The following is a 23,433-nucleotide window of genomic DNA, read 5'->3' as shown; positions in this document are numbered from 1 at the left end:
CCCTCTCTTTCTAAAATTATCTTATTATTGTTGCAGGCCCATTAATAGCCTGTTCAACCTCACTTTCGTTTCGTCTGAGATCCCCAAAGATTGGAAATCTGCCATGGTCATCCCCCTCTTCAAAGGGGGAGACACTCTAGACCCAAACTGTTGCAGACCTATATCTACCCTACCCTGCCTTTCTAAGGTCTTTGAAAGCCAAGTTAACAAACAGATCAACGACCATTTCGAATCCCACCGTACCTTCTCCACTATGCATTCTGGTTTCCGAGCTGGTCATGGGTGCACCTCAGCCATACTCAAGGTCCTAAACGATATCATAACCGCCATCGATAAGAGACAATACTGTGCAGCCGTATTCATCGACCTGGCCAAGGCTTTCGACTCTGTCAATCACCACATTCTCATCGGCAGACTCAACAGCCTTGGTTTCTCAAATGACTGCCTCACCTGGTTCACCAACTACTTCTCAGACAAAGTTCAGTGTGTCAAATCTGAGGGCCTATTGTCCGGACCTCTGGCAGTCTCTATGGGGTGCCACAGGGTTAAATTCTTGGGCCGACTCTTTTCTCTGTATATATCAATGATGTCGCTCTTGCTGCTGGTGAGTCTCTGATCCACCTCTATGCAGACGACACCATTCTGTATACTTATGGCCATTCTTTGGACACTGTGTTATCTAACCTCCAGATGAGCTTCAATGCCATACAACTATCCTTCTGTGGCCTCCAACTGCTCTTAAATTCAAGTAAAATTAAATGCATGCTCTTCAACCGATCGCTGCCAGCAGCTGGTCGCCCGTCCAGCATCACTACTCTGGATGGTTCTGACTTAGAAACTGTGGACAATTACAAATACCTAGGTGTCTGGTTAGACTGTAAACTCTCCTTCCAGACTCACATTAAGCATCTCCAATCCCAAATTAAATCTAGAATCGGCTTCCATAAGACTGCTAAATAGTTAGTTAAGCAGTTAACCAGATAGCTACCCGGACTATCTGCATTAACTCTTTTTGCACTAACTGTTATGTCTCATCACATACGCTGCTGCCACTGTTTATTATCTGTCATTTTATTCCTAGTTATATGTACATACTGTTTCTACCTCGTACCCCTGAACATCGACTCGGCACTGGTACCCCGTGTATATAGCCAAGTTGTTACTCATTGTGTATTTATTGTTACTTTTATTATTATGTGTCAGTCTACACTCGTTGTTTATGAAGCATTTGAGAAATGTTATTTGACTATCATGTACTTAACCAGGAGCAAGCAACTTCATGAAAAGTGAAACCCAGTAGCGTATAACCTTTATAATTAATATGTAGTTACAATGTAGCAACCTTTGCAGACAACAGGCTAACTAAGAGAAATTAGGAGACAGGAGATAGGAGAACATTAGGTATAACCCTTTCACTGTACTCACAATAAATCACATCTAAGCCAATATGACACAAATGTTGATTAAAAATCACAATTAAACTTGATCGGAGGTACACAACTCTCGTCATGAGCCGTTCAGCCGTTACAATCTTTAACAACCAATTCTGTAATTACACTGTTGTTACAAGGGGTATACATGTATTTACAACATGCTTACCCAGGAGCAAGCAACTTAATGTAAAGTGAAGTGAAATGTTGAATTACTTTGTAGTTACATTGCAACAACCTTTGCAGATGAAGTTGAAGCTATAGTCTAGGGCGCCTGTTTCAATTGTCTATTTTTAAACTCCCTCCATGGTTAAAGTAATGATAAATAGATGTCATTGTTGTAAAAATCTGTGTGCTTCATTTACTATCATCCTATATCGAAATATGGAATTATTTTGACTTTATGAATTATATTATATTACGCTAAGTCTCTTTTTGCACAATTTAAGAAGAATATCGAAGAGCTTCAGGTGAAGAAAATCTTACTGTATTTGTCGAATGGTTTAATTGAGTATCTATTACCTGTTATGGATACATGCACTATGGGTGTGCTAGGATATACATACATTATACACAGAGGAAGTGTTACCGACAGTTATTTTACTGTAAACTGGTGGATAGAACGTGTTAGGCCTACTACATTACACAGACAAATGTTTTCACCACACAACAATTACAGGACATACACTTCATTTTACCTCAGATTGGTGATGTGAGTATTATGGTTTATAGTCATCACGTTCTCCCAAAATCGATTGCTTGATACGGATCATATCTTTGGTTTAGTACAAGTATTTTTGTCATACACGCCAGTCCATAGTGGAACTTAGAATGCGGCTGTCATTTTCAGACCACGGCTGGCTAGAATAAAATTGGTCTCTCCTCCCATAAAACGTCTCTGGCCTCACATGAATTCATGGATTTGAAGGTTAAACTATCATTCGAATGAAAGCTATTTAAAAGCCGATGTGGAGTGGTGATTCGTTGAATTTAAATGCAACATGTAAAGTAGTGGCCCATGTTTCATGAGCTGAAATAAAAGATCCCAGACATTTTTCATACGTGCAAAAAGCTTGTGTCATAACGTGGCCCTTTCTGGGTATAGAGCATGGCATCCCCCTCTCTCTCCCTTCTATACCCAGGTTCTGTTATCTCAGGTTATAAATTCCTGGAGGAGACTCTCTCCTCCTGGCCATGCAGTATATATATAGAGAGAGTATGACAGTAGAGCAAGGAACTTCTTCTACATCACAGAACTTGAGAAGTGAACAATGTCCATGTTTTGGAGAATGTGTAAATGGTGAGAAGCCAATGAGAAGCCAGCTACGACCCGGTCCGTTTTGTTTCATGTTTGTGACCTCATGAAAGACAATACAGCCACATTACCATAACTCTGTTTATACAGGTGCCTCCATTATGAGGTTTGCGTCTAATTATTGTATAAAATGAATGAGTAAAGATGAAACTATTTGTGAAACTATGTAATGATGTTAATGTGAGAGAATTGTATACCCTTTAAAGTTGAACTAAGTCATTGGCCCGTCCCCATGAGCACAGACATGATCTGGCTTATGGGACAGCCCTTTTCTACTGTTACGAATAAAACCCCCACCTGAAGAAATCCTCTTCAGACCACGTGTACCTCGGTCAGCTAAGGGGGCGAAGGTTGAGTAGAGACCACAAAAACCTCAGTATAAGGTAAGGTTGTAATGGTTGTTGAACTCCTAACCATACCACATGGAGCATTGGCTACACGGCGGGAAATTGATAAACTCTGAGACTATCGATCCCGACATTAGATTCTAATTACTAGTCTGCAGCTAGAAATTATGTCAACCTGAAATGTGAAGACCACAACCGCCGAAACATCTATTCTATAAGAACATTTCTGAATCGCTGAAGTTTCCATTCTTTTTTTTCTTTTTTTCCTTGAATTTTACCCCCTTTTCTCTCCAATTTCATGGTATCCAATTGTTAGTAGCTACTATCTTGTCTCATCGCTACAACTCTCGTAAGGGGTCAGGAGAGACGAAGATCGAAAGCCATGCATCCTCCAAAACACAACCCAACCAAGCCGCACTGCTTCTTAACACAGTGCGCATCCAACCCGGAAGCCAGCCGCACCAATGTGTTGGAGGAAACACCGTGCACCTGGTGACCTGGTGAGCGTGCACTGCGCCCAGCCCGCCACAGGAGTCGCTGGTGAGCGTTGAGACAAGGATATCCCTACCGGCCAAACCCTATCTAACCTGGACGACGCTAGGCCAATTGTGCATCACCCCACGGACCTCCCGGTCGTGGCTGGCTGCGACAGAGCTTGGGCGCGAACCCAGAGTCTCTGGTGGCACAGCTAGCACTCCCACCCGGGAGGCCCTGAAGTTTCCATTCTAACCACGAAAGACTCCAGCGAAGCAGTGAGACGCTTGGATGAACTTTCCAACAGAAAGACAGACGATTCCAACAGAGATCACGATGACACACTGAGCGTAAATATATACTGATTGCAATTATTCCCGAATGAGTGAGCGTTCATGTGCAAAGGACAAGCATTTAAATTAATATAATTAACTGTGTAGTGACTCTTTTGTCTTTCCCTCCCTTCTCAGTCCACACCCACTTCCCTTTGTCCCCCAAGCCGTCATATCGGCTTAGCCCACTAGGGAACCTCCCCTATCATTTCCTTGTATCCATATCTACTGTTTGTTTGCTTATGCATTTCTGTGATTATTTAGATAGTTAGTAAATAAATGATTAAGACAATTGATGAATGGATGATTCATAGTAAAAACTGGGTTTGTGCAGATAACCAACAAATATCGACGTTTGGAATGAGACTAATGTGAGGTTAAGAATAATTCATTAATTAGAAGACTAATTGATCAGATATTAAACTATCTAAAGAGTAATATTAGGAAAATTATAACTTTGTAATCTGAAGATTTTCCTTGGTGCCCTGACTTCCTAGTTAATTAAATTTACATGATTAGTTTAATCACGTAATAATAATTACAGAGAATAGATTTGATAAAATAACATTCTTCACTTCAATGATGCCAAAGACACGACACTTATATCTCTCAAATTGTGTGCACAAATTTGTTTATATCCCTGTTAGTGAGCATTTCTCCTTTGCCAAGATAATCCATCTACCTGACAGGTGTGGCATATCAAGAAGCTGATTAAACAGCATGATCATTACACAGGTGCACCTTGTGATGGGGACAATAAAAGGCCACTCTAAAATGTGAATTTTTGTCACACAACACAATGCCACAGATGTCTCAAGTTTTAAGGTGGAGTGCAATTGACATGCTGACTGCAGGAATGTCCACCAGAGCTGTTGCCAGAGAATTTAATGTTAATTTCTCTTCCATAAGCCGCCTCCAATGGGGTTTAAGAGAATTTGGCAGTACGTTCAACTGGCCTCACAACCGCAGACCACATGTAACTGTGCCAGCCCAGGACCTCCACATCTGGCTTCTTCACCTGCGGGATCGTCTGATACCAGCCACCTGGACAGCTGATGAAACTGAGGAGTATTTCTGTCTGTAATAATGCCGTTTTGTGGGGGGGGAAATTATTCTGTTTGCCTGGGCCTGGCTCCCCAGTGGGTGGGCCTATGCGCTCCCAGGGCCATCCATGGCTGCGCCCCTGCCCAGTCATGTGAAATCTATAGATTATATGAACTGTAACTCAGTCTTTGAAATTGTCGCATGTTGTGTTTATATTTTTGTTCAGTATATATATAGCAGCCTTCTAGATGTCCTCATCTAACCAACCATATATAGATTACTCCAAGTTTCCATGTGGTCTTTGTATTAATAATAGGCTATAACTGGTCGCGATACAACCTTATTACTATGTAATTACATAGCAACACCTATGGAGCTACTATGTTGTTACTTCAGTTATAACTGTGTACTTACTCTATATCGCGACGGGGGCAACTTAATGTAAAGTGTTACCAATCTTGGTTGTTGTTTCTTAACCCAAATGATGAAAGCCTTGTTCTCCCCATGTCCTTAGGGGGAGGGTGCCTGGTGCTTTTCTGTTGGAGAGGAGAGGATGGGATCCTGACTGTTTCTCTCTTTCTGCTGTTATTTCCCTGTAGAGCAGGGAAGAGTGAAGGGAGCTATGAGTGATCGACTGCGCCTCTATTCTATGAGTTTTAGGGGGATTTGAAGTTATTGAAAGTGTGGTGAAGGGTGACAGCTGGGAGATGTCTATGTGATGCCTATCAGGCGGCCGGGTGCCTGCCATCATGGTTGTGTGCATCCAGCCAGTCTTCCTCTCAGCCTGTCCCCTCAGGCAGACGGAACAAGCATTCCACTCCACTATCACATACATGTTGTTGTACTACTGGCCAATCATCTGCGCTACTCACATATGAGATTTTACCAAGATTGCACAGAAATTGATATGAAATGGCTGTATAGGGCCTTTAAAAGTGGGAAATTGGGAGGTGTGTGAATGATGAATGATAGATATATTGATGGCGAGAGAGAGAGAGAGAGAGAGAGAGAGAGGCGTTTTTTGGGGGGCTATTCCTTAACGATTCCTCTGAGTAGCCATGCAAGGAATAATGGATGTGTAATGTGGAACGACAGCTTGCAGAGCACTGTCATTAATGTTGTAATTCACTTTTAGTGTTTCTACTATTGCACTGCAACAGGAGGCACAGATGTCACCTGAATCAGCTCCTTCTAGCAGCCAGAGCACACCCTGTCTTCACCAGCTGTCTATGAACGCACCCTGCCAGCCCACCGTGTGTGCAAATGTGTGGAATGGTTTGTGTGTGTGTGTGTGTGTGTGTGCGTGCGTGCGTGCGTGTGTGTGTGTGTGCGTGCGTGCGTGTGTCCATGATGCCTGGTAAATGTCACCTTCCAGAGTACACTGTATGTATTGATACAGGAAGTACATCCATACTGTTATAGTATCTTGTTACATAATTGGAATCAAAAACAAACAAATGTTCTTTGCCATTTTTCCTTCTGGTTATTATAGAATACCTAGACTTAAATACTTAGTTAACATTTGGCCGCATTTTAAAAAAGACAATCGTATCAGTACCCTCCCTACTTTATGTTATATTGGGACCTTAAATTAAGTGGATGCTTGAATACCCAACACAAATGTCTCCCATCTCTTTAATATAAAGGCACAAGTTCACTCTGGAGATCACCCTGACAAAACCACAGAGGGATATGACAGAAGACGAAAGAAAAGGTCTCAGAGAAAATAGCTGACTGACTGTGTAAGCTCAGCTCAGCTCAGCTCAAAATGAGAAAGTTCATTATATGGCCGTCAAGGTGAAAGGAAGACATCTCCTGGCAGACGCAGTTAAAATGTCCACCTCTCCTACTCAGAGGATAAAAGAGAAGGAATGAAGAGAGACAAATGCTGTTTTGTGGGGAGGTGTGTGTGTGTGTGTGTGTGTGTGTGTGTGTGTGTGTGTGTGTGTGTGTGTGTGTGTGTGTGTGTGTGTGTGTGTGTGTGTGTGATAAAGAGAGTAAAAGTGTGTGTCTGTGTGTGCACGTGTGTGTGTGTGCATGCGTGTGTGTGTAATAGAGAGAGTAAAAGAGTGTGTGTGTGCGTGTGTGCTCGTGTGCGTGCGTGTCTGTTTCAGCACAGACAAGGGCAGCAGTGTTAATGGTATTGCTCTGTAAAATGACCCTTACATCCGTTTCTTCATACATTTCCACAGTGCTTCAAAAGTCCTCATATTTTCCCCTTGTCAGCAGTGTATCATTGTTATGTGTATGTGACCTCTAGAAGGAGCTTGTGTTCCTTCATGTAGCCTTTCATGTTCAGCCTGTGCTCCCTTGTTATTTGATTGCATTCTGAATGCATTTTCCCTAACAATGAAACAGAAGGTTATCCCTGTTGACATATAGCTTCTATGGTTAGTCTCCTGCGCTTTAATACAGGGCTAGCCTATGAATATCAGTTTAATAGACAAAACTAGTTTCATTCCACTAATATTTGCCAACAAAAGTGGATGCTTAAAATAGCTCCTCTCACTCAGTAACACTACTGTATTTTATGCTAAGTGTGCCACTTATAATACAGCCTCAAGCTAAGGCAGCATTAGCCATACCTCCCCTGGCGAAGCAACATTACAAATGAAGTGGTATCAGGGAAACTACTGTAGCCCTGTGTGAGGAGGAGCCACAGTGTCAGAATGGTTCCACACAGACCTATAAATGGGATGTTTGATACAGTACATACTGTGGTGTTTCATAGCAGATGTTGCTGTCCTTTGTCTCGCAGACGCTGCTTCACACAGAGTGATGCTGAGACTGGCTTAGGCTTGCAGCACCACTGAAGACTTACACGGCACTAGACAATGACTATTAGCCCCAAGACCAGCGAACAGTGATCAACTGACCTCTGAGACAGGTAAGACTGTTACAAATGTGAACATTTACCACCCTGTGTAGATATCTGTGACATATACTACAGAACGAGGCTCCTTTCACCAACATGTAGGATACTGGTTCCTTATCCTCATATGAATAAAGTTATCTTAGAAGTAAACCTTCATGTGGCAGAAAGTGATGTGGGTGCCGGACATGGGGGGGGGGGGGGGGGGGGGGGGGGGGCTAGTGGGTCTGGGCAGGTGCGATGTAGTTGATGTTTGTATGATGTTGTCATTTGTATATGAATGTTTTGTATTGTTAATAAAATATAAAAATAAAAATAAATTATAAAAAAGAAGTAAATTGTATACTCTACCAAAAGACAATATTATCAGCAATTAGTCTTTCGCTGTGTCCTGTGTACTCAATGACAGTCTCACTCTCAACATCAAATAGCAGAGTTACTTGTTTACTTCACTATGAATTACGAACGCATGTTTGATTTAACTAAAATCTATCACTGCACTGCCGTATACAATAGATCTCATTCAAATTAGTCCGTTTCTGCAGTTGGGTGGAAATGTGTTGAATCTTTTCACACTCACCTCAAAGCTAGTCATCATTTTCCTTTTCAAGGGAACTTGAAAGTGGTGTCAGAAGGAGACGTGGCATGGGTTTGTGTTTGTTTTCTTCTTGCATAGAGAGTAGTTACTTTGAGAAGCGCAGGGCTGGCTCGGTGATGGAGCGTAGGATGATTCAGCAGGAATCCAACAGCCCATGTGACTGATTCACATTTGAACATAAGCAGAAATATGGCCACTCCAGGGAGTTGCGGGGAGGAATGGAAAAATAGCCTCAAATCTCTCAGCATCAAATCAAAAGTCTCTTTGTTTAAGTCCTGTTCTGTGTCACCTTCTCTATGGCTCACCGGTGTGTTGTGGTGTACATGGTGGTACTGATTTCTCTTATTCAAAATAAACACCATGACAAAGATGGGGAAGAGGAGTTTTTTTGAATGTGCCTCTCCTGAAGAGGAGGGCCTGAGAGGATGATATGGCTCAGTGGGCACCGTATTGTGTAGGGAGTGGATACAGCAGGTACCCATTTGATTCCCAGCCAAGAGACAGACACAATGTTGCAGGGGATAATGTTGCCTCCCAGCAATTAAACTCTGGAGGTTTGGAGTGGTTTAGGGGGAAGCATGTTAAATTAGCCCATTTTTCCTCCCTCTCAGCCATGTCTTATGCTTATCTTCTTTCTGACCGCTTTGTGGGAGAACCTGAGAACTGTACGGAGGAGTCGTTTGCTTTGAATTCTTTAGGTGCCAAATTGAATTCCCTCCATCATTCCTCTCTCTGTGTATCATTTGCATTGACATATCTAATGCATACACATTTTCAAGTACTAAGCAAAGGCAGAGATTTCGCCCTTTATCCAAGTATCCTAGAAACACTGTGATCTGCTCCCGTCAGCACCACAGAACTTCCCCATACCCTTGGGTCTTTGTGTCCCTGGTTTCAGGTTGGATGTTTACAGTACAGAGGGGTTGTGTTCCGTGCCGTCCCCCCTCCTTCCCCCAGTGGCGTTGGGTAGCGGGGTCTCAAAGCCTCGTCATCCAGGACAAATTGGTGGATAGCGGCTCATTTACTTGAAGCCGTCATGAATGGACTGTGCCGTGACTGTGTAAACAAGTGCAAAGACTCCCAAGGGCATTCCTGCATAAATAATGACTCCAGGAGATGTTTGCCATTTGTACCACTCACTGGCTGCAGACATGGGTCAGCTAGTCTCCTCTATTGGGAGGCTTCAGTAAACAACAGCCATTAACGACCCGACAAGTTTACCTGCCTGGTGTGTGGGAGCATCCTCATTGGCTGCTGGGCCTTCTTGGCTTCTCTCCCCATTCAGACTCTTCCTGTTCATAGCACTCATTTCCATCTCTCCTGGTGAACAGCAAGGTTTTATGTAGCTTTTGAAGGGATGTAACAGAGGGACTGTTGAGAGTGTGTTCAAGTCTTACATGCTGTGTTTACTTGAGCATCATCTTCACTGTGCTTCACTACATCCAGTCAACTGTGTTTTCAGGAATCCACCCAGGTCTTAACACCAGCTGTAAACACTGACTATTTAGATTGTGGGGCATATCCAAAAGCCTGTATAGGTTTGAGCTCTAAGCGTGGGTTTGAGGGAGAATGGCTAGCATGAGCTCTGCAAGGGAAGGTGATGTGACAGCGGGAGAGGGAGGCAGAGTGAGCGGGAGAGTGAGAGAGAGAGGAGGAAATAAAGACAAAGAAACACCCACTCCTCATTAGCTTAAGCATCGTGTGTATCCATCATCCTGTAAAATAACATCTGAAAAAAGAGAAAGCCCACGTCTGCCGCGCGGCAACATGGGATGGAGATATAAAATGAATCTCTGCACTTAGGCGGTGCCATCTGTTCATCTGGGTGGAGAGCAAGCCTTTACGCCACACGTTCTTTCTCCCTCCCTCCCTCACCCTCTCTCTCTCTCTCTCTCTCTCTCTCTCTCTCTCTCTCTCTCTCTCTCTCTCTCTGTCTCTGTCCCTCTCTCTCTCTCTCTCTGTCCCTCTCTCTCGCTCTCTCTCTCTCTCTCTGTCTCACTCTCTCTCTCTCTCTCTCTCTCTCTCTCTCTGTCTCTTTCTACTCAACCGCAGAAACCATCTTTGCTCAGAAACCAGAGAGCTCAACAAAACGACATGCCTCAATCCCAACCCCGGGGCTATGTTTTTTCCTCTTGTTCTTAATTGCCCTGATAGTGTGCATATCTTTATCCAGTTTTTGATACAATATGCGAAAAACATAGTGACATAATACAATTTGAGCTCCATGTGAGAAATAGGATTATCTTGGGCGAGATTGTCAGCGACGTGTTACGGTAATCACTTTCTTCCAGGAGCCGAGAGACGTGACTCACTCGCAACTTGACCCGCTGTCATCATCTATTCCATCTGACAGTATTTATGCAGTTTGCTTGATCTGGTTTTCCTTCAGGTGCTTTAAAAAATGAATGGAGAGCCCAATAATATATATATATAAATGTGGAATAATGAAAAATAAGTAATCCCCCTTGCAAATTGGAACAAGGAGTAAATCCTTGTCCACCTTGGGGCCCCAGCCAGCTACCCAGCTAGTCAGTCAGTTGGTCCGTGTTGTGCTGTTGCTCCAGACGTTGTTGTGGATCGTCAACGCAGTGGAGCTGTGTGTTCTCTAGGTCTCCTCTCCACATCTAGTCAGACTCCCCAGTGTTCTAATTGATACAGGATGTGTTTCACAGGCCTCTGGAGGAAGGTCACAATGCATGACTTTGACACACTATGGAGCCACACAGAACAGAACATTCACAAATAAGGCTCCTCTCTCACCCATAAAACTGTTACATATTTTTTTTCAATTCTCTCAAAAGTTAATGTACAGTCAGGAAAAAATACAAAAAAATAAATGTAACAAATACTGAGCTATATTGTATGCTAAAACAATTGGGAAATTATTATTTTGTAAGATTGCTCAGAGAAAAGATTTTGTTTAACAAGTAATATTTATTTCTAAAGAAGATAGGGGTCAAAACGATTGGCACCCCTGTTTTAAATACCTTTCAATACTTCAATAACGGCACTGGGCCTTTTTATAAAATGGTTTATGACATTGGGGAACACATTAGGAGGGATCTTAGACCATTCCTCCATACATAATTTTTTCAGATCCTTGACATCCTTTGTCTGTGCTTATGGACTGCCTTCTTCAATTCAAACCACAGGTTTTCAATGGGGTTTAAGTCCGGAGACTGAGAGGGCCATTGCAAAATCATTTGTATGGGTATGGTATGGGGTTCTTTTCTGCTTATGCATTCTTATTTCGATGCCAAAAACACCACTGGAGTGCGCGGCCAAAGAGCTTTATTTTTATGTCGTCTGATCATAGCACCAGTTCCAATTCAAGTGCCAATGCCGTTTAGCAAACTCCAGGCATTTACATTCGTTGGATGACATGAAAATAGAGCTCTTTGGACACGCCCACTAGTGGCAGGTTTGGAGTCAAAGAAAGTTAAATAAGAAAATGGTGTAGTATTTCTGATGTTATGGGGCTATTCTGCTTCCTCTGGTCCTGTGGTACTTTGCCCAGTACCAGGACAGTTTAGCCATAAACCTGTTTGCCTCTGCTAGGAGGCTGAAACTTGGCCGCAAAATTATGGATCTTCCAGCAAGTCAATAAGCCCAACTATCAATATCCACAAATAAATTGTTAATTGACTAGAAAATCCACATTTTGCAATGGCCATCTTAATCTCCAGACTTGAACCCTATTGAAAACCTGTGGTTAGAAATACTAGAACAGAAAATCCACACAGTTTAGATACAAAGGTTGACATCCTTCAACAGTTGAACACTTTGAAGCTTGAATATGGCACAATAAACACCCAGTATGCAGAGATTGCTGCCATGAAATCCAAGCACCAATATGTTGAGCAAGGTGAAAGTGCAGGGAAAATGCTTGCTTGGTAAAGTAAGGAAGAAGAACATATCATCCATAGCATTCGAACCCCAGATGGTAGCATAACAATGGATACTTCTGAAATAGTCTTTAAAACCTTTCATCACAAACTGTATCAATCTGAAAACATTCAAAGGATGATATAAACTATTTCCTTAATGAGGCCATTTTAGGAATTATACGTGAAGCAGAGAAAATGTATATGATAGAAACATTACCCCAGGTAAACTGTTGGAGGCCATCAATGATGTACAAAACTGGAAATCTCCTGGTAATGATGTACTCCCAGTGGAAAGTTACAGACACTTTCTTCCCAAATTACTAAAGCCTATGTTGCTTATCCTTACTTATCCTTTCTAATTACGACTTTTCAACGTTAGGAAGTACATTGAAGTGGAAATGGACAAAGACACATATGCAATACCTGGGTGTACTGATACCATGCAATCTGGAGGAGGCATATACAATGAATCACTGTCCTTTAATAGATAGGCTTGACTCTGATGTTCAGAGATGGAGATCTCTCCCTATTTCTATGTTATGTAGGATCAACATAATCAAAATGAATATATTACCAATGCTGATATCCTTATTCCAGGCCTTGTCAGTTTCAATTCCATCCAACTTTTTAAATACAATAAATGGCCTGCTCTCCAACTTTATTTGGACAGGAAAGACCTCAAGAGTCAAATAGACTGTTTAACTTCTTGATGCACCCATCCCGTTAGTGGGATCATTTTTGTCAACATCCGCTGAATTGCAGAGCGCCAAATTCAAATTAAATGACTAAAAATACTTAATTTTCATGAAATCACAAGTGCAATATAGCAAAACACAGCTTAGCTTGTTGTTAATCCACCTGGCATGTCAGATTTCAAAAAGGCTTTTCGGCAAAAGCATACCAAGCGTTTATGTAAGGACATCTCTCTCAGCAGACAAAATATTACAAACAGCTAGGAGCCAAGTAGATTGGTCACAAAAGTCAGAAAAGCAATCAAATGAATCGTTTACCTTTGATGATCTTCAGATGTTTTCACTCACAAGACTCCCAGTTACACAATAAATGTTCCTTTCGTTCCATAAAGATTATTTTTATATCCAAAATACCTCCATTTGGTTGGCGCGTTATGTTCAGAAATCCACAGGCTCGAGCGGTCATGACCGAGCAGACGAAAATTCCAAATAGTATCCATAAAGTTCGTAGAAACATGTCAAACATTTTTTATAATCAATCCTCAGGTTGTTTTTACACTATATAATCGATAATTTTTCAACCGGACTGTAGCTTTTTCAATAGGAGAGAGAGAGAAAATGTCTACTCCAAGCTGTTGTGCATGCAAAACGCTGCTGGAACCCAGCCATACAATGGTGCAATGTGATCTTTCGCGCTCATTTTTCAACATAAAAGCCTGAAACTATGTCTAAACACTGTTCACAACATGTTCATTTGGGTACGTTTTTCATCCAAACATCAAAATACTGCCCCCTACACTCAACAGGTTAACACTTATCCCAAAAAGCTGGAGGTCTTGGACTGCATCATATTAAGATGTATTACTGGGCTGCACAACTGCATTCACTTAAACAATGTACAACAGACAATCCTTGTCCATGGAGGAGTATAGAAGACATACATGTTATACCCTGTGATCTAAAATATATTCACTAGTTCAGGCCCAAGGCATTGAAGAATTCTCATTCGTATTTGGGAAAATTTACATAAATGAATGAGGTGGAAAGAAGCAATATTGCCAAGCACCCCTTTTTGGGGTAACCTCACCTTACCTCCAACGTCGAATGACAAATTTCAGTCCTGGTTCCAAACTGGCATCAGGAATATGGAGCATGTGTACTATGATGAATCTCTACTGATCCAAGGCCGATTTCTTATAGTTCTTACTATTCAGAAATCTTATTCAATCGCTTCAACAGAGTCTGGATGAACCAAAGGCATTGAGCATAGAAAAATACTGAAAGAAATTGAGGAGAACCGTTGGTCACAGATACGTGAAAATGTTCATACCTGCTCCTACAACCTACTACTGTTATATAATTCATTAGGACTTATTACACTCCTGCCAGGATGCATGTAATGCACCCAGAAATGTCACATTTCTGTTGGAGATGCAACAATCACAATGCTGTGGTCCTGTGACAAACTAACACCATTTTGGGATAATATACTGTATGTGCTACCATTTCATTGTGTCTAAGAATTTATATCCATCCACCTCCACTATTATGTCTGTTGGGAAATGTAAATATTGGTGATGAATATCAGAGAAAGTTTTGTTATCTAGGTCTAAATGCTGCAATACATTGGAAAGCCTCATATTCACCCTTAATAACAAACTGGAGGACAGTTCTCTATCTAGTTACTTCCCACTAGACGCTATATATTATAAAGTCAAACAAAGACCAGATATATTTGACAGAGTTTGGAGGCCGTATGTGGAAAATCTCGGAGAGTATGGTGCTTGAATGGAGGTGACGGCTACTTGTCAAAAGCTGGGGGGCTCTGGGGTTTCCAACTTGCTGGCTGGCTGTAGTTGTGCGCCTGTTGGTGGGTTGGGGTTTCCTGGTTCTGACTGGCGCATGGGCACAGCATTGTTTTGGAAGGCAGAGGGCTATTTTGTGTTTTTGTGTGCTATTGTGGGCAAGTGTGGACATGTTGTTGTGTGCTATTGTGGGCAAGTGTGGGCATGTTGCTGTGTGTAATTATGAGTGAGTGTGGGCATGTTGTTGTGTGTGATTGTGGGCGAGTGTGGGTATGTTGTTCTGTGTGGTTGTGGGCGAGTGTAGGCATGTTGTTGTGTGTGATTGTGGGTGAGTGTAGGCATGTTGTTGTGTGTGATTGTGGGTGAGTGTGGGCATGTTGTTGTGTGTGATTATGGGTGCGTGTGGGTGAGTGTGGGCATGTTGTTGTGTGTGATTGTGGGTGAGTGTGGGCATGTTGTTGTGTGTGATTGTGGGTGAGTGTGGGCATGTTGTTGTGTGTGATTGTGGGTGAGTGTGGGCATGTTGTTGTGTGTGATTGTGGGTGAGTGTGGGCATGTTGTTGTGTGTGATTGTGGGTGTGTGTGGGCATGTTGTTGTGTGTGATTGTGGGTGAGTGTGGGCATGTTGTTGTGTGTGATTGTGGGTGAGTGTGGGCATGTTGTTGTGTGTGATTGTGGGTGAGTGGGGGCATGTTGTAGTGTGTGATTGTGGGTGAGTGTGGGCATGTTGTTGTGTGTGATTGTGGGTGAGTGTGGGCATGTTGTTGTGTGTGATAGTGGGTGAGTGTGGGCATGTTGTTGTGTGTGATAGTGGGTGAGTGTGGGCATGTTGTTGTGTGTGATTGTGGGTGAGTGTGGGCATGTTGTTGTGTGTGATTGTGGGTGAGTGTGGGCATGTTGTTGTGTGTGATAGTGGGTGAGTGTGGGCATGTTGTTGTGTGTGATAGTGGGTGAGTGTGGGCATGTTGTTGTGTGTGATTGTGGGTGAGTGTGGGCATGTTGTTGTGTGTGATTGTGGGTGAGTGTGGGCATGTTGTTGTGTGTGATTGTGGGTGAGTGTGGGCATGTTGTTGTGTGTGATTGTGGGGGAGTGTGGGCATGTTGTTGTGTGGGATTGTGGGTGAGTGTGGGCATGTTGTTGTGTGTGATTGTGGGTGAGTGTGGGCATGTTGTTGTGTGTGATTGTGGGTGAGTGTGGGCATGTTGTTGTGTGTGATTGTGGGTGAGTGTGGGCATGTTGTTGTGTGTGATTGTGGGTGAGTGTGGGCATGTTGTTGTGTGGGATTGTGGGTGAGTGTGGGCATGTTGTTGTGTGTGATTGTGGGTGAGTGTGGGCATGTTGTTGTGTGTGATAGTGGGTGAGTGTGGGCATGTTGTTGTTTGTGATTGTGGGTGATTGTGGGCATGTTGTTGTGTGTGATTGTGGGTGAGTGTGGGCATGTGGTTGTGTGTGATTGTGGATGAGTGTGGGCATGTTGTTGTGTGTGATTGTGGGTGAGTGTGGGCATGTTGTTGTGTGTGATAGTGGGTGAGTGTGGGCATGTTGTTGTGTGTGATTGTGGGTGAGTGTGGGCATGTTGTTGTGTGTGATTGTGGGTGCGTGTGGGCATGTTGTTGTGTGTGATTGTGGGTGAGTGTGGGCATGTTGTTGTGTGTGATTGTGAGTGCGTGTGGGCATGTTGTTGTGTGTGATTGTGGGTGAGTGTGGGCATGTTGTTGTGTATGATTGTGGGTGAGTGTGGGCATGTTGTGGATGTTGTGGGCATGTGGTGGATGTTTTGTTTTCTGTTGTATTGTTTCTGCTTTAGTATTTTGTTCATTAAAAATAATAAAGTTAGCGCAGATGAATGATATCAAGGATCTGGAAAGATTCTGTATGGAGAAATGGTCTAAGATCCCTCCCATTGTGTTTTCCAATCTCATAAAACATTTTAGAAAAGGCTCAGTGTCATTATATCCTCGCAAGGTGAGGTATTAAAAGTTATTAAAAATCTCTCTACCCCTATCTTTTTAAGAGAAAAACATATTACAAAATCTCTTTCTCTGAGCAATTTTATTAGAATGAAATAATATAATTAGCCAATTCTTTTAGCATACAATATAGCTCAGTATTTGTATGTTTTGCTCATCCAAATCAAGGGTGCCAGTCATTTTGGACCTGACTGTAGATACATCTATAATTTTTGGAGTAGTGAACACGTTTGGCAATCTGATCGTTTGGCCTCATTTGATCAAAAAGGCCAAACAGAACTTCAGGTGCAGCAATGATTAAAGGGAATCATATCACCCCGTACCCAAACTAAAGCCCCTTCGGCCTCCCTGTGGTCAGTGGATTAACATGAGAGCGTGTTTGTCTGTGATCTGTGCCCAGGAATCTGGGAGGTGCATATTTTCCTCTCATCTTTGCCAAACGGTGACACATGGCTGGCCATGCATCATGTTTGAGTGCTTGGCTGACTGACGTCTAGTCATCTCTCCACGGCCCTTCGGCCTGCTTTCCCAGGCCTTAAAGAGGACATCCATCAGGACAGGTGTAATTTGCCGTGCAGTCGCCGCTTCTTTGCCAATACAATTTGTTAACCAATTGTTAAATGCGTACGTGATTGAATGCCCACCGTACGACCCTTATGGATATGATAAAATGATTTGCTTCATGTTTCTCTCGCTTGTTTTCCAGAAATCAACTTGACACGCTATTTAACCCAGCTGTGATTTATATACGAGGGCTTTCCATTTTCAAAATGTATTTTTTTAAAGGGATATGTAAACAAATTTTGATCACATAAATCTTTGACCTGTTGTCAGTGGCTCAGCGGAATGAAGAGGATAGTGGTCTATGGAGCAATGTTGTGAGTCATATTTTACTGAAATAATGATGAATTTATGCAAGGAGAGACAAGATCCTCGTATTAATCTCCCAGTAGAACATGGTCTAGATGAAATGGTTACTGAGCTTTTAGCTCCCACAGTTACCTCAGCAATTTGTCAGTCTAACTGGTATACACTGGCGGGAAGTGGCCTGCCAGTCTCCAATGGCCCACGCTAAATGTACTTCACGCTTCAAAGTATCTGTTGTTCACTGACATTGAGGTGACCCGGAAAATTCTATGTTATTAAATGCTTGGAGAAGTTTAAACCAATGACCGCAGTGTGTTTCCTCAACTCAACGACCTCTTTTTATTCTTTACCAGTTGTTTGAGTAGCAACCTTTTGTCTGGGCAGGTGTCAACAACATCACCAATACGTGTCCTTTCCCAGACAATCTCTTTGTACCAGACCACTTCTAAAGTCACTGCAGGGCTTGTATATGCTGTTTTTCACCCTGACTACACTTAATGTCTCCATCTCTTTAAACATGAAAGGATTATTTTGATATGATTCCTTTGAAATTCCCAACATCAAAGCTGACAGCCTTATTTGCTTCGTAGTGTATTTCCCTGCTCAGGTCACGTCACATGTGTCTATAGTAATAAATCATGAATCAGATGCTATTGACTTTTGGGCGTGCAGAGATATCTCAGCCATGCAGATTTAAAGCTGGCGCTATATGAACAGAAACGACATGAGGGAATCACTGTGGTGTGATCTTAGGTCTCAAGGGTGGCCCCGCTTGTCAGAATGTGCTGTTGCAGGATCTTCCTGATGAAGTCATTAAGAAGTCATTAAGAAACCATTAAGAATCATTATGTCGGCGAGGTGGCACTCTGGTGTGCGCACAGTGAAGCACCAGGCATCAGGAAAACTTGTTAATCACGCAGTTTATTTGTTTCCCCAGTGTGAGACTGTAAATACTACGACACTGTGTTGAAGTGTACCTCCTCTGCCAGTGTGTGTGAGCGGCCATCTCCAGAGGGTCTGCCTCATCATCGCATGGTGGCTTCCGCTTCTCCAGCTAACTCTCTAAAGCAATAAACAAGAGCACACATTTTTGATTTAGTTCACTCATTTTGCCCCCTAATCTGCCAGGTGGTTGATTTATGGAACGTCAGAGATATCAGGGATTGCATTAAAGGCAGAAGAGACGTGCGCTAGCAGCGTAGCCGGCGGTGTTGGTTAGTACACACTGGACTGTGTTTGTGTGTGTATCTCTCTGTGTGTGTATCGCTCTGTGTGTGTATTCATCAGTTTGTGTGTGGATATGTCTGAGGGAGTGTCTGCACTTGGCGTGTGTCTAGACATGACTTGGGCGAGTGTGTTTTTCCAGCTGATTGTGTTTGTCAACTAGAAGGCCCATCCAGTGACAGGGTGGGAAGAGGAGTCACTGAAGAACCCTTATCTCCCTCATTAGGCCTAAGAGAGATGTCGCCTTTCCCCATAATTATCTCTATACACTAAATCTCTCATTAGGATGCCTGTCTAATCTGAACCCTCTGAGAGACAGAGAGGACACAGTGGAGCCAGTCTTGGGGAGGCGTTAGGAGGACCATGGGGAGGCGTGTCTAAAGGGCTCAGGTGCCTGGCTCTATCTTCTATTTCAGATTAAATGAGGCCTGCTTGACCCCAGAAGAAGTGCTGCCTGTTCTCTTTAAATGCCTCGTGTGGGTCAGACATCCCGGCACTAATCAGGGTGTGTGTCAGGGAGTGACGGGATGGAGATACAGTGGGGCTTGACCAATTTGAGCTTTATTGTGGGCTAAAGTAGTTATTTCTCCATCTTTGTTTTGGGATTGTTAGCCTTAGTCGATCGCCAGCCTGTAATATAGCACAAGTAGAACAACATTGTGCCAACAGATGTTGTCGAAAAGCTGCCATGTTTATTTAATAAGTTGTTTGCCTCAGCCCACACTTGTCTTGGACATCCTCTCCCTTCTGTCTGTCAAACTGAGTATTCACCTTTCCTCTGACTATACCCACCCAGGTCAACCAACTTCCCTCACGGCTTAATCCTTGTTGTGTCTAAACACATTAACTGGCAATTAATATGGAGATTCTGCTCCAGATGTGCTTGTAAGTGTGAATTTTGGACTTGGCAAGCGAGACTTTGGTCCATATGGGTGAGCTGCTGCAGCAATATTCCACCTGTTTCCGCCGCCATTATTGTACACTGGCAAACAAATGGCTCTCTAGCCAAAGACAGAATAAGAGCAATAGCATTTGGTGTGGGTCTACTGAGGAGCAGAGAAATAGCTCATATTTGTATGTAGTACACAGTGTGTACTAAATGCATCTGCCATATCACAAAAAGGATTAGGATTAATTTGTTTATGAATAATCAAAGCAGTATTACATAAACGGATGATAAGTCTGACACTGCGTAACAAAAACACCATTATACTTTTCTGAGTGTGAGACTGAGTGGAATACTTAAGTAAGTTTGTAATTTGACAGCTTGCTCTCCTGTATAAGAGAGAAATGTCACAATACCATTAGATTGCAATAACTCTGTGAAGATGTTCAACTTGAACATGGCAGAGTGCCTTCATTTTACCGCCTCCTCTACTTTTTAATGTCAAGTGTGCATATTTGTGAAAGAGCTGGCAAAAAGACTGCTTGACACGTGCCTCATGTGATATTCTCTCTAATCTGGGGACATGAAATAGAAAGCGGTCACGTTATTCAGTGCTCACTGGCAGCATGCAGAGCTTTGACTTAAATTAGCCATAGATGTTAAGAGCGATAAGAGAGAGAGGAATACACAGTGGAGCAGCAGTATCCCTCCACATGAGAAGCTGGGGCTAGGAGCTCTGTTCCAAATGCTAGCCTGCCTAGCCACAACCTCCCACTCACCGCCACATGGGGGGCTGTGCTCAAAATGTGTGTCTGCCGGCGCAGCCCGGATGGACCAGTGCTCCCCTGATGGTAGCATCCTTCCCCTGAGGTCTGCTCGGCACCCATGGGGAAGGGGAGCGAGGCGTTAGCTAGCTGAAGCTGGACACAGTTTCTCTCCCTGGCATGGGTGTCATGTTGGCTCTGGCCAGCCCTCAGTCGGCCAACAGCTCTGTCTTTTCCGGCCGGCCTGGGTGCCCGCATGAGGCCTGGCACAGTGTGCCGTGAGCTTGGCATCCCGGACAAACAACAGGAGGTGGAGGCTTCCTCTCTCTCCTGATGATCTGCTCCAAGGACGATTTCCTTTCTTTCTACACTGGATGAGGTAACACTAGTCTGACGCTGTCTTAGAGAATAGGATAGCATAGTAGTTTATAGAATAGAATAATTGAATTATTCTTCATTCTTAACACCACATGGATATTCAGGAACACTAATTGCTGGATAAAATAGGCTGAAGTCAAGATAGAAAATAACAATGTTTATACCTTTATATATACATACATTAACAAACATCCCCTCACGCTTGTACAGTACAGTATATACAGTGCATTTGGAAAGTATTTAGACCCCTTGACTTTGTCCACATTTTGTTACGTTACAGCCTTATTATAAAATTGATTAAATAGTTGTTTTCCCTCATCAATCTGCACACAATACCCCATAATGGCAAAGCAAAAACAGGTTTTTAGCAATTTTTGCACAATAAAAAAAGAAAATATTACATTTACATAAGTATTCAGATCCTCTACTCAGTTCACGTTGAAGCACCTTTGGCAGCAATTACTGCCTTGAGTCTTCTTAGGTATGACACTACAAGCTTGGCACACTTATATTTGGGGAGTTTCTCCCATTCCTCTCTGCAGATCCTCTCAAGCTCTTTCGGATTGGATGGCTATTTTCAGGTTTCTCCAGAGATGTTTGATTGGGTTCAAGTCCGGACTCTGGCTGGGCCACTCAAGGACACTCAGAGACTGCATTGTCTTGGCTGTGTGCTTAGAGTCATTGTCCTGTTGGAAGGTGAACCTTAACCCCATTCTGAGTACCTGAGCACTCTGGAGCGGGTTTTCATCCGTATATCTTTGCCTCAGTCCTGTCTAGTCTCCCAGTCCCTGCTGCTGAAAAACATCCCCACAGCATGATGCTGCCACCACCATGCTTCACCGTGGGGATGGTGCCAGGTTTCCTCCAGACGTGATGCTTGGCATTCAGGCCAAAGAGTTCAGTCTTGGTTTCATCAGACCAAAGAATATTGTTTCTCATGGTCTGAGATTATTTAGGTGCTTTTTGGCAAACTCCAAGTGGGCTTTACTGAGGAGTGGTTTCCTTCTGGTCACTACCATAAAGGCCTAATTGGTGGAGTGCTGCAGAGATGGTTGTTATTCTGGAAGGTTCCCCCATCTCCACAGAGGAACTAGAGCTCTATCAGAGTGACCATCGGGTTCTTTGATCACCTCCCTGATCAAGGCCTTTCTACCCCGATTGCTCAGTTTGGCCGGGCTGCCAGCTCTGGGAAGAGTCTTGGTGGTTCCAAATCTTCCATTTAAGAATGATGGAGGCCAATGTGTTCTTGGGGACCTTCAATGCTACAGACATTTTTTGGTATCTTTACCCAGATCTGTGCTGAAAACAATCCTGTCTCGAGCTCTACAGAAAATTCCTTCGAACTCATGGCTTGGTTTTTGCTCTGACATGCACTGTCAACTGTGGGACCTTATATAAACAGGTGAGTTTCTTTCCAAATTACAGTGCCTTGCGAAAGTATTCGCCCCCCTTGAACTTTGCGACCTTTTGCCACATTTCAGGCTTCAAACATAAAGATATAAAACTGTATTTTTTTGTGAAGAATCAACAACAAGTGGGACACAATCATGAAGTGGAACGACATTTTTTGGATATTTCAAACTTTTTTAACAAATCAAAAACTGAAAAATTGGGCGTGCAAAATTATTCAGCCCCCTTAAGTTAATACTTTGTAGCGCCACCTTTTGCTGCAATTACAGCTGTAAGTCGCTTGGGGTATGTCTCTATCAGTTTTGCACATCGAGAGACTGACATTTTTTTCCCATTCCTCCTTGCAAAACAGCTCGAGGTCAGTGAGGTTGGATGGAGAGCATTTGTAAACAGCAGTTTTCAGTTCTTTCCACAGATTCTCGATTGGATTCAGGTCTGGACTTTGACTTGGCCATTCTAACACCTGGATATGTTTATTTTTGAACCATTCCATTGTAGATTTTGCTTAATGTTTTGGATCATTGTCTTGTTGGAAGACAAATCTCCGTCCCAGTCTCAGGTCTTTTTGACTCCATCAGGTTTTCTTCCAGAATGGTCCTGTATTTGGCTCCATCCATCTTCCCATCAATTTTAACCATCTTCCCTGTCCCTGCTGAAGAAAAGCAGGCCCAAACCATGATGCTGCCACCACCATGTTTGACAGTGGGGATGGTGTGTTCAGCTGTGTTGCTTTTACGCCAAACATAACGTTTTGCATTGTTGCCAAAAAGTTCAATTTTGGTTTCATCTGACCAGAGCACCTTCTTCCACATGTTTGGTGTGTCTCCCAGGTGGCTTGTGGAAAACTTTAAACGACACTTTTTATGGATATCTTTAAGAAATGGCTTTCTTCTTGCCACTTCCATAAAGGCCAGATTTGTGCAATATACGACTGATTGTTGTCCTATGGACAGAGTCTCCCACCTCAGCTGTAGATCTCTGCAGTTCATCCAGAGTGATCATGGGCCTCTTGGCTGCATCTCTGATCAGTCTTCTCCTTGTATGAGCTGAAAGTTTAGAGGGACGGCCAGGTCTTGGTAGATTTGCAGTGGTCTGATACTCCTTCCATTTCAATATTATCGCTTGCACAGTGCTCCT

The 23,433-nt window shown here is 43.0% G+C and overlaps 1 protein-coding gene across 4 annotated transcripts in view; it reads left to right on the top strand.

Moving 5' to 3' along the window:
* Positions 1 to 23,433, top strand: part of LOC110485195 (RNA binding protein fox-1 homolog 3-like) — a 416,432-nt gene that overhangs the window by 85,926 nt on the left and 307,073 nt on the right. For all 4 annotated transcript variants that reach the window (XM_036941309.1, XM_036941310.1, XM_036941306.1 and 1 more), the window contains exon 3: positions 7,701 to 7,829. The gene's annotated coding sequence lies outside the window, so the exon portion shown is untranslated. The remainder of the gene's footprint in view (positions 1 to 7,700; positions 7,830 to 23,433) is intronic.

This window comes from Oncorhynchus mykiss, chromosome 13 (assembly GCF_013265735.2).
Source record: "Oncorhynchus mykiss isolate Arlee chromosome 13, USDA_OmykA_1.1, whole genome shotgun sequence".
Taxonomy (NCBI): domain Eukaryota; kingdom Metazoa; phylum Chordata; class Actinopteri; order Salmoniformes; family Salmonidae; genus Oncorhynchus; species Oncorhynchus mykiss.
This window is presented reverse-complemented; position numbering and strand designations above follow the sequence as displayed.